This window comes from Hylobates moloch, unplaced genomic scaffold (genome assembly GCF_009828535.3).
Source record: "Hylobates moloch isolate HMO894 unplaced genomic scaffold, HMol_V3 SCAFFOLD_10, whole genome shotgun sequence".
Taxonomy (NCBI): domain Eukaryota; kingdom Metazoa; phylum Chordata; class Mammalia; order Primates; family Hylobatidae; genus Hylobates; species Hylobates moloch.
Window position 1 is genome coordinate 89,858,857 of NW_026652285.1, and position 9,252 is coordinate 89,868,108.

The following is a 9,252-nucleotide window of genomic DNA, read 5'->3' on the forward strand; positions in this document are numbered from 1 at the left end:
TCAACTCAAAGTAAAATCTGTGGAGTAAATGGTCGATCAAAAGGAACCAACTATATTGAGCACCATGCGTGATCATCTGATCGTTACTGCTACCTCGCGAGTTAAAGGCTACTCTTCTCATTTTAAAAATGAGAAAAGAGATGCCCAGAGAGGATGAGTAACTTGCCTTAGGTCACACAGCTTATATTAATCACAATAACATTTGCCACACCTTCTGTATTTTTTTTTAAGTTGCTAAGCTTTTAGTGCATGCCTGGCACCATTTTAGTTGTATATTATTTCATTTAATTGTTAAAATGGCCTTCCGATGCAGGTATTTGTAGCTTTACCATTCCACAGATGAAGAAACTGAGATGAAAGGACTGAATTGTTCAATTGGAAGGAGCAGAATCAGGATATGAACTTGGGTTGGCTTGATTCTTGGGGCTGCATTCTTTCCATAACATAATTGCTTGCTGTGATGTCCTGGGCTACTCTGCCAGGGGTGGTTAGTGGAGTGAATGGAGAATAATTTAGACAAGGTCAGTAACTCCCATGCCATCTAGAAATTAAAAGTTTAAAAGGCAGAGTCTGCAACTCTCCTTGATTTCTGTAGAAATAAAGATGATCCCTCCTGTGACAGTGCTAAGTGACAATTCTGAGTGTAAATGTGCTTTTTGGCACAAATAGTCCTGTCCTAATAGTCTTAATTATAATTATAAAATAATGGGTTTCTGAAAGGCTGCAAGCAGTTCTGGGAATGGCAATAAGGGTTTAGAAGCGACGTGATGTTTATGAGAGCAGTGTTTTGTTGAAAATTAAACTCACGTTTAGGAGAAAGGATTGTGTTGTATGCTCCTAGGAAACTATCTCAATATGTAATTAAATCAAAACCAGCCAGTTACCAATTTGAGCTCTTGACTCATACTAACAACACCCCATTTCCCATGGGCCAAGCAAGGCAGGACTGACCTGAAATAACCCAGCCTGACTCTATCCACAGCCACCTCAGGACCTTGCCCCTCCGTCTTCCTAGGGCTCTGCCGTGAGATGCTAGTGCATGACCCTTCTTCTTCCTGGGACTCTCCTTGTCTTTCCCTTTAGACTCTGGGAGGTCTCTTCTCCTCCTCTGAAAGGAATAAACACTCTTTCTATTTATGGGATTCCCTAGGAGACACTATATAAAAATATAGAGTTAAAAAAACTATTTTAAAAAAACTTAATGTCTCTACTCTGACTTCATTTTTTTTTAAGATGGTTAACAAAGACTCTCTTCAAGGTTAGAAAATTTTATTTTAATTTTTATAGATTTAGAGAGTGCAAGTGCAGTTTTATTACATGAATTATTGCATAATGGTTTATTCTGGCTGTTAGCGTAACCATCAGCCGAACAGTGTACTTGGTTCCTATTAGGTACTTTCTCATCCCTTAACCGCTTCCCACCTTTCTGAGTCTTCAGTGTCTATTATTTCATTCTCCATGTCCATGTCTACAAATTATTTAGTTTCCACTCATAAGTGAGAGCATGGATGGAACTGGAGAAAAGTATTTTCTATCCCATGATCGGTTCCTAGATCTTGTGTCTCCAGATCACTTGCTCTCTCTCTTACATCTTTTCTATCTTCTTCTAGCTTCTTTTTGCAACCTTCATTTTGACAAAGAATTCCAAGCAGTCTACAGCTGATTTTATTTCAATGGAACTATTAAAATGGAAATCATATATGAAGATGACAAAGTTGACCAGGTCCCAAACTCTCACTTTTAAACAAATGCTTGGCTTAAGAATCACTTAAGGACTTTAATTCTGCTATCTATGTGTCTATGTATCTACGTACTAATTATGTATCTTTATGATCTTTATTGCTAGAAATTCTGGTTCAATATCAGAGGTTAGTCCTAAGGAATTTATATTTTAAAATATTCTCCCAGTAATTTTCATGCACAGACAGCTTTGGGAATTACTGTTAATGGAAAATGGAGAATAACCACCCACATTTAATATGGTTATTGGTTTTGTCCTTGAGATTTATTGCTAAGATTCATGACAGCCAAGGCAAGGTTAGATAATGTATTTTCATTTTACACTGTATAGTTGATTCTTCTCAATCCCACTAGATCAGACTCTTTGGGATACTAGGATTGGCCTATTTGATGGTGAGCTCACTACATCCATTTAGATGTTGTGTCCATGCAATCATTTTAGTTCTCCTAGTTTCTACCTATCGTGTTGTCATTTTCCCTTCTTTATCATCCTGGGTAGCTGAGACCCCACATAAATATATACCAGAAAAACGTCGTGGTCTTCTCTAAACTCTCTGAGGTATCTGTTGTCAATGTGATGTTGTTTTTTGTTTCCAGTCCAAAATATATCGAAGTAAAATTTAACTCCACTTTTGCTAAGTATTCATCTTGCCATGAGTACTAAGATTCTAAAACTGACTTTCCCTAAAAAACAGAGGATTTCTTTGCAAAGACTTGCTGAGCCACTGCCAGTCTTCCCAGAAGCTCCTTTTTCCTAATCATTGAGGGGAACTGGGGAAGTCAACACTGATGGTTGAAATTCAGTAGTTTTGGTCTTTAAGCTGAGACCCCGAGTCTTCTGAGGAGTCTACTGTCCCCAGTGGGAAATACCTGCTGTCAAAATTTTCCTGCTTGCAAAGAGCACTTTTGAAATTAACGGCAGGGCATGAATATCTGGCTAGTGCTGTGCTCAGCTGAGTTATTACTGGGGCCTTCTGAGTCCTCTCTACACATCATCTTTGGCTGAATTAGCTGTGGTTTCAGCACCTGAGAGTCTAGCACCACTAAAGGCAGGGAATACCTCTGCCAGTTTCTGTCATATTAACAGCTGAGATCAGATAAGTGGGCAGAGATAGAGGTAGTGTGGTTTAGGATTCAGGTCTGCCACTGGGAGCCCACCTCTGGGTTCAGGTCTCTCATCTGTAAAATAGGACATTTAGGTCAGATCAGCATTTTCAAAAGTGTGACATGTTAGTAAATAAGATGATTTTATGTGGTTGACAGATAAGTGTATTACCTTCAATGGTTATATGTTTATTTTCATGGTTACCTTTATTTATAATAAATTTTGTGACTAGCTAAGAATCAATTATCTCTTTAAAATATATTTAAGTTTACATTGTGGGCCAGCTTAGGAAAAAAACGGGACAAAATGAATTATATAAAAGGTATACAGATTTGGAAAAATTTTGAAGGTGTCACAAGAAAGATTGGCAGTCAGAAAGCAATGAACCAAATGGCTGCTGAGGATCAGGCCAGCTCTCTGACATTCTCGCATGTTCACATCTCCAGGGCTGTTTCCTTACCTATAAATTGTGGCAATTGGAGTAAATGTCCATTCCAGGAATTCTATTCTATGATTAGAGGTGTAACTCCATCATCCAGATTTTCCAGCATCCTTAACATGTGATTTTAGCGTTCTAAACCTGATGATGCTGTATCAAAACGGGAGACTCATTCATCAAGTCATGATGTATCCATGTATTTATAATATTTCCCATGTTCCCTCATTTCTGAAAATGATTAAGCTATCAACCCCATTGAGTTGTAGGTCAAAGGCTGTGGAAACAAGACACTGATAGTGAAATGGCTCCACCACTAACAAGCTGTTGAACAAAGGCAAATCTCTTGATCTCTTTGCTCTTTGGTCTCTGTTTCCTTATCTATGAGATAACGTTATTTTTACACTGTCTTCTGTGAAGGCTTTGAGAATGAAATGAGACAGAGGCTCCAATTAAATTTAGGGAAGTGCTATATAAATGCAAGGAGTTATTATGATAACAGATTGAAAACTCCTCCAAGGAGGAGTTTCTCTTTTGCCCCATGTTATAAACCCAAGAATATCTTCTGTTTTGCCTACATATTCCAAAAGCTTTTAAATTAAGCTATATGTCATTCTTACAGGAGTCTCCTCTATTACGGCAATGTGTATACTTGGTCAGTTTTAATTATCTTAAAGGAGAAGAATACAGTTTCTCTAAATTCAAGCACTTTTGTGGATTAATCCTTGCAATTATTCTTTCTTCTTTCCCATACTTGACATTTAAAGTGATATCTCCCAGGCTCCTACACTGTTAGCCACAGAGGTACCATTCGACCCCTTGTGCCTCTTACCATATGCGAATGCTTGTCAGTTGAGAGTAAACTTTCTTCATAAATTTCACAGTTGTGGATTGATAAAAACAGAGAACTCTGGTTCCTCATCCCTTCCTGCTTTCTTTCTTGAGATGCCATTCATGATGGTCCCTTATATCACTAGAGGGCTGCTATCATCCTTCATCCATATGCCACTGCAAATAGCAACCTACAGTGTCCTTAGTGCCAGCACTCCCAGGCATGCCCCTTTTCAAGCAGCAGGGTCAGGCCGCTCCCTTCCTGAGCTATGGCATCTGTCTCTAAATCATGCTTCCTCTTTGCCTGCTGCAGGCCTTTGTCTCTGCCCTTCGCTTTTTCTGGCTCTTGCCACGGTTTTGAAGAGAACTCTTCCAAATATCTGAAGCTCAATTCTGTTGCCATTCTAAGCTCTCTAAATGTCACCACAATCTTCCTTCCTTTGCATTTTCTTATTGGGCACTAAGTTAGTTCTTACTTAGTAAGTCTTGTCTTTCTCTCTGCTTTGACCTGTCAGTATTCCAACTTCCTTATTTTTTGATGTTCATTTTCTCTTTGCTCTCTTTCTTCCTTTCTTGTCTGTGAACTCCATTAACCACTTCCGCATGTGACCATTAATGTGCCTTTCTTCTCATGTATTAGAGAGAACAAAAGCTTTGGGAATCAGACAGATCCGTGTTCCGATCCTGTCTTATGGTATCTGTCTTGTTTGTCTTGGCTTAAAATGGGGATAATATCTACCTCTCAGTTTTGTTGGCAGTTCAGTTCACGGAAATAAATTTCTTACTTTCTTTTTTCTCCTTGAGAGTGTTCTTTATTTTACTCATCTGGCCATCCAATATTTATGAAGAAGCTACTCTGCGGGTGAAAAGGCACATGACGCTGCAGAAGTAAATGACCAAGAAGTGCCTCAAAGTTATGGAGTTCAGATTCATTTTGGCAAGAGAGGCATGTCAATACACACACACACACACACACACAGATACACACAATGTTATGCCAACATGCAGGGTGGTGGGGAGTAGAGGGTTGTTCTTCCTAGAAGCAATCAGAGAAGGCTTTACAGAGGAGGGCCCATTTGAGCTGGAAATTGTAAAAGAACAGCTCTGCAGATGGATCTTTAAATTCTTAACCTAAAAGAAGAGCAAAAATGTAAACGATAAATCTGGGAAGTAATAAGTAGAAGACCATGTATAGCAGAGTGGAGGAAAGAAACAATATAGTATAAATACTGAATTACATCAAAGCTAATAGTTAATTGGCATCAGTTGACCCTGGCAAAGACATTTATCTGGACTATGTCTCAATTTGCTTATCTGTCAGTTAAGGATGATATATTAAATGAGTGCTTATACAAACAAAGTGCTTAAAACAGTGCAAGGCACTTCACAGTCATCAAAAATACTAATTTTTTTGTGTGCTTTCTTTATGAAATGGGGAGCATATAGCTAGACAGAAGCCTAGGTAATTTCTTAGCATTAAGCCCACTGGTTTGTGGTACCTTGCATTCAGGAGGCTCAAGTCCTCATCCTGGTGTTGGTACAAACTTGCTGTGTGACACTGGGAAGTTATAACTCAGTCTTGGCATAATACAACTTGTTCTTCGGCTTCAAAAACTTTCCCAGAATTGGAGTGACCCTACCCTCCCTTCCAAGAAACAGACAAACATCCTAGAACGTTACAACATAAGGGTTGAAGAAGCTGTTGTTAAGTGATCATCTTGTTGCCGCAGAATTGTTACACTGCATAACAGAGTTATGCAATTTCTTCTTCCCCTATTTCTTATTTTATTTTTCCATAAGGTATTGGTATTTCATTACATGAGTAAGTTCTTTAGTGGTGACTTGTGAAATTTTGGTGCACCCATCACCCAAGCAATATACACTGCACCATATTTATAGTCTTTTATCCCTCTCCCTGTTGCCACTCATGGTATTTGGGGTGTCTTCTGGGTCCTGCAGGAGCAGTCCACTTCCCTGAGAGGGTTTGTGGGTCCTCTCGGGAATGCTGGTTTATTCTTGCAGTCAATTTGGAGCTAAAATTCACAATGCAAGCCTCTGGATGCTGCTCGGTCTGGAGCTGCAATCTAGTCCCGACTCCTAACTGCCATGATCCCCTCCATACACCTTCTTCTCTTATTTTTATGCCAATGAGTGAAAGCCTCGCTTCCCTGGAGTAGACACTCTAGATGGATAGAACACATCACCTAGAAATTAGCAGCTATAGAAACAGCAATTAGATTATTCCTTGAATGCAAAGTGTTATACCTGATGGTGAAAAGAGAAGATACAATTGCCTCCTGCCCTCAAGGAGATGCCAAGTGATCAGGCAATCAGTAGAGACATAATGTGAAGCACCAGAAACTGAAACCTTAGAAAGAACTCTGTACAATGGGGCACATTGGTGCTACAGACTCGGCCTGGCCTTCCCTGCCTCTTAGCTAGCCTCCTGTTCTGCCTGATGTCACAAGGACCGTGAGAGGTGTGGTCTGGATTTGAACCAGATCTACCTGTTCCCACTGCACCATGCTGACTTTGTATGAAGAAGCCACCAGGCTAGTGGTGGTGGTGGTGGTGGTAGTAGCAGTAGTGAAATTCTATTGATAATACTACCTCTACCAATAATAATAAAAGAGGGGAGAGATGGAGGAAAAGGGGTGGGGAATCAAGTGAGGAATCAACCGAAGCAGTTCTACTTGATTCTGTTTTATGTTTTTGGTTTTTTGTCGACGGTTTAGCTTTTGTGATCTTAATTTTTGTTCTTTTTTGTTTGTTTTTGTCATTTCCAAAACTTCTGCTCAGCATTCTATCCACTGTAGGGATTCTTTCTACTACCATAAAACAATAACAATAAAGATCATAGTAATGAAAAAATACAACATTCTTAAGTCCATTTATACCAAGTGAAACAGTCTTTGAGCAGTTTCCATGAACCAGGCACTAGGTTAGGTGTTTTACATGCATGATCCCATTTAATATTCCCAACGACCCTCTGAGGCAGGTGTCTTCATCGTCACCATTTGGCAGAGGAGGAAACTGAGGCTAAGGGAAGTTGAACCAATCCATCCAAACAACTTAGCTAGTAAATTACAGATAGTAAGATGGAAGATTAGAGCCCATATGTGCCTAATTCCAAAAGCTGAGCTCTTAAATCCTACCCTGAAGTATCTCCTAAGCATGATTGTTCAGATTATGCAAAAAATCCAGTGACAGGGCTGATTATTTCCTCAAATGTCTCATTTATTGTTTGGCAGCTCTGATGACAGATATAAAGATAGAGATACATAAACTGACCACTATGCATGAGAGTCCCCCTAACATGAAAGTTGGCCCATCATTTTCACCTGTGATATGGAATAAGAACCAAGAATTGTTGCTTTACATGCATTTGGATATGATATAAAGGCTCGTTTTTGGAGCTGGATCCTGCCCTTTGCTCACCAGGAGATTCTGGCTGGCTTGGAGCAGAAAGCCTTTGTTCTGGGGTAGCAACACCAATATTCTGTCTAGAAGAAGCCTCCTGCAGAGTCTTTCTCTTTTTTTCAGCTTTGTTTGACCCACAGTAAGGTGCTACTTGAGATCTCTGGGGGGTAGAAAATGTTAAATGGATGTACACAGATATCCCCTCCTCTGTAAGTTCCATGGGAAATGTTTTAAAATGGGTTCACTGGTGTCTCCCAGTACACTGGGGTACTGGAATACAATGTGTTTTTACGAAATGGGCGATGGATGTCATATACTCAGCATGATGCTTGACACATGCTGCGTGGTCTCAACATGTGGTCAGCTTCAGTAACTAGCTGATAAGCAAGTGTTAAAGAAGGCAGTAGAATGAATTTCTTATAGGCATGGAAACTAGAAAGGCAACCAAGAGACCAGACTTGGTGGCTCACGCCTGTAATCCCAGCACTTTGGGAGGCACAGCCGGAAAGATCATGAGGTCAGGAGTTCAAGACCAGCCAGGCCAATATGGTGAAAGCCCGTCTCTACTAAAAATACAAAAAACTACCCAGGCGTGGTGGCGCATGCCTGTAGTTCCAGATACTCAGGAGGCTGAGGCAGGAGAATCACTCGAACCTAGGAGGCAGAGGTTGCAGTGAGCCAAGATTGCTCCACTGCACTCTGGCCTGGGCGAGAGAGCACGACTCCATCACAAAAACAACAACAACAACAACAACAACAACAAAACCACACAACTGAGAATCCCTATACTGCCATAGCGTGGATGGTAGAACAGGCATTATCCAGAATACTGCCTATTCATTTAAAAATGTTGACTGAGCTCATACTACCTGCTGGCCCCTGAAAAGGAATGACACAAAAATCCAAATAAAGTATGGCCTCCCATGCTCAGGAGGTTCAAGTCTAACTGTGCAGACAGGGAAGGACAGTATCCTGGGTACATTCCTAAAAGTGTATGCAAAGTATATTGGGTCATCTGGCAGCCAACTGACAATCATAGTTTGCATTTCTGGAGAGCTTCCTCCATGCACAGCACTCTTCAAAGTGCTTAAGTGAATTAATTAATCTACTCCACTCTAAAGATAGGAAACCTAGGCACAGTGCAGCTAAGAACCCCACCTTAGAGCATTACAAATCCAGAGGTCACAGAAGCAGGATTTGAACTCACCTGGAGACAGATTTGAGCTCTTACCATACTTCTATCTACTTCTAGGAAATAGAATAAAATAAAAGACAATTGGGAGGCCAGGCATGGTGGCTCACAGCTGCAATCCCAGCACTTTGCGAGGCTGAGGCAGGCAGACGACTTAGGGCCAGGAGTTCAAGACCAGCCTGACCAACATGATGAAACCCCGTCTCTACCAAAAACACAAAAATTAGCTGGGCATCATGGTGCAAAGGTGGCTGAGGCATGAAAATCGCTTGAATCTGGGAGGCGGAGGTTGTAGTGAGCTAAGATTGAACCACTGCACTCCAGCCTGGGTGACAGAGCAAGACTCCATTTCAGGAAAAAAAGAAAATCTTCATATCAACCCCATCCATTGGCAATATTGCCCTCCTCTTTTTAAAATAAAAAATATTAAAATTCAGGAAATATATACTGTGTGGCCAACATGACCCTTCCAGCTAGGGTCAAAAACAATGGGAAAAAAAAGCACGATTCTTAATCTCTCGGTAGGAG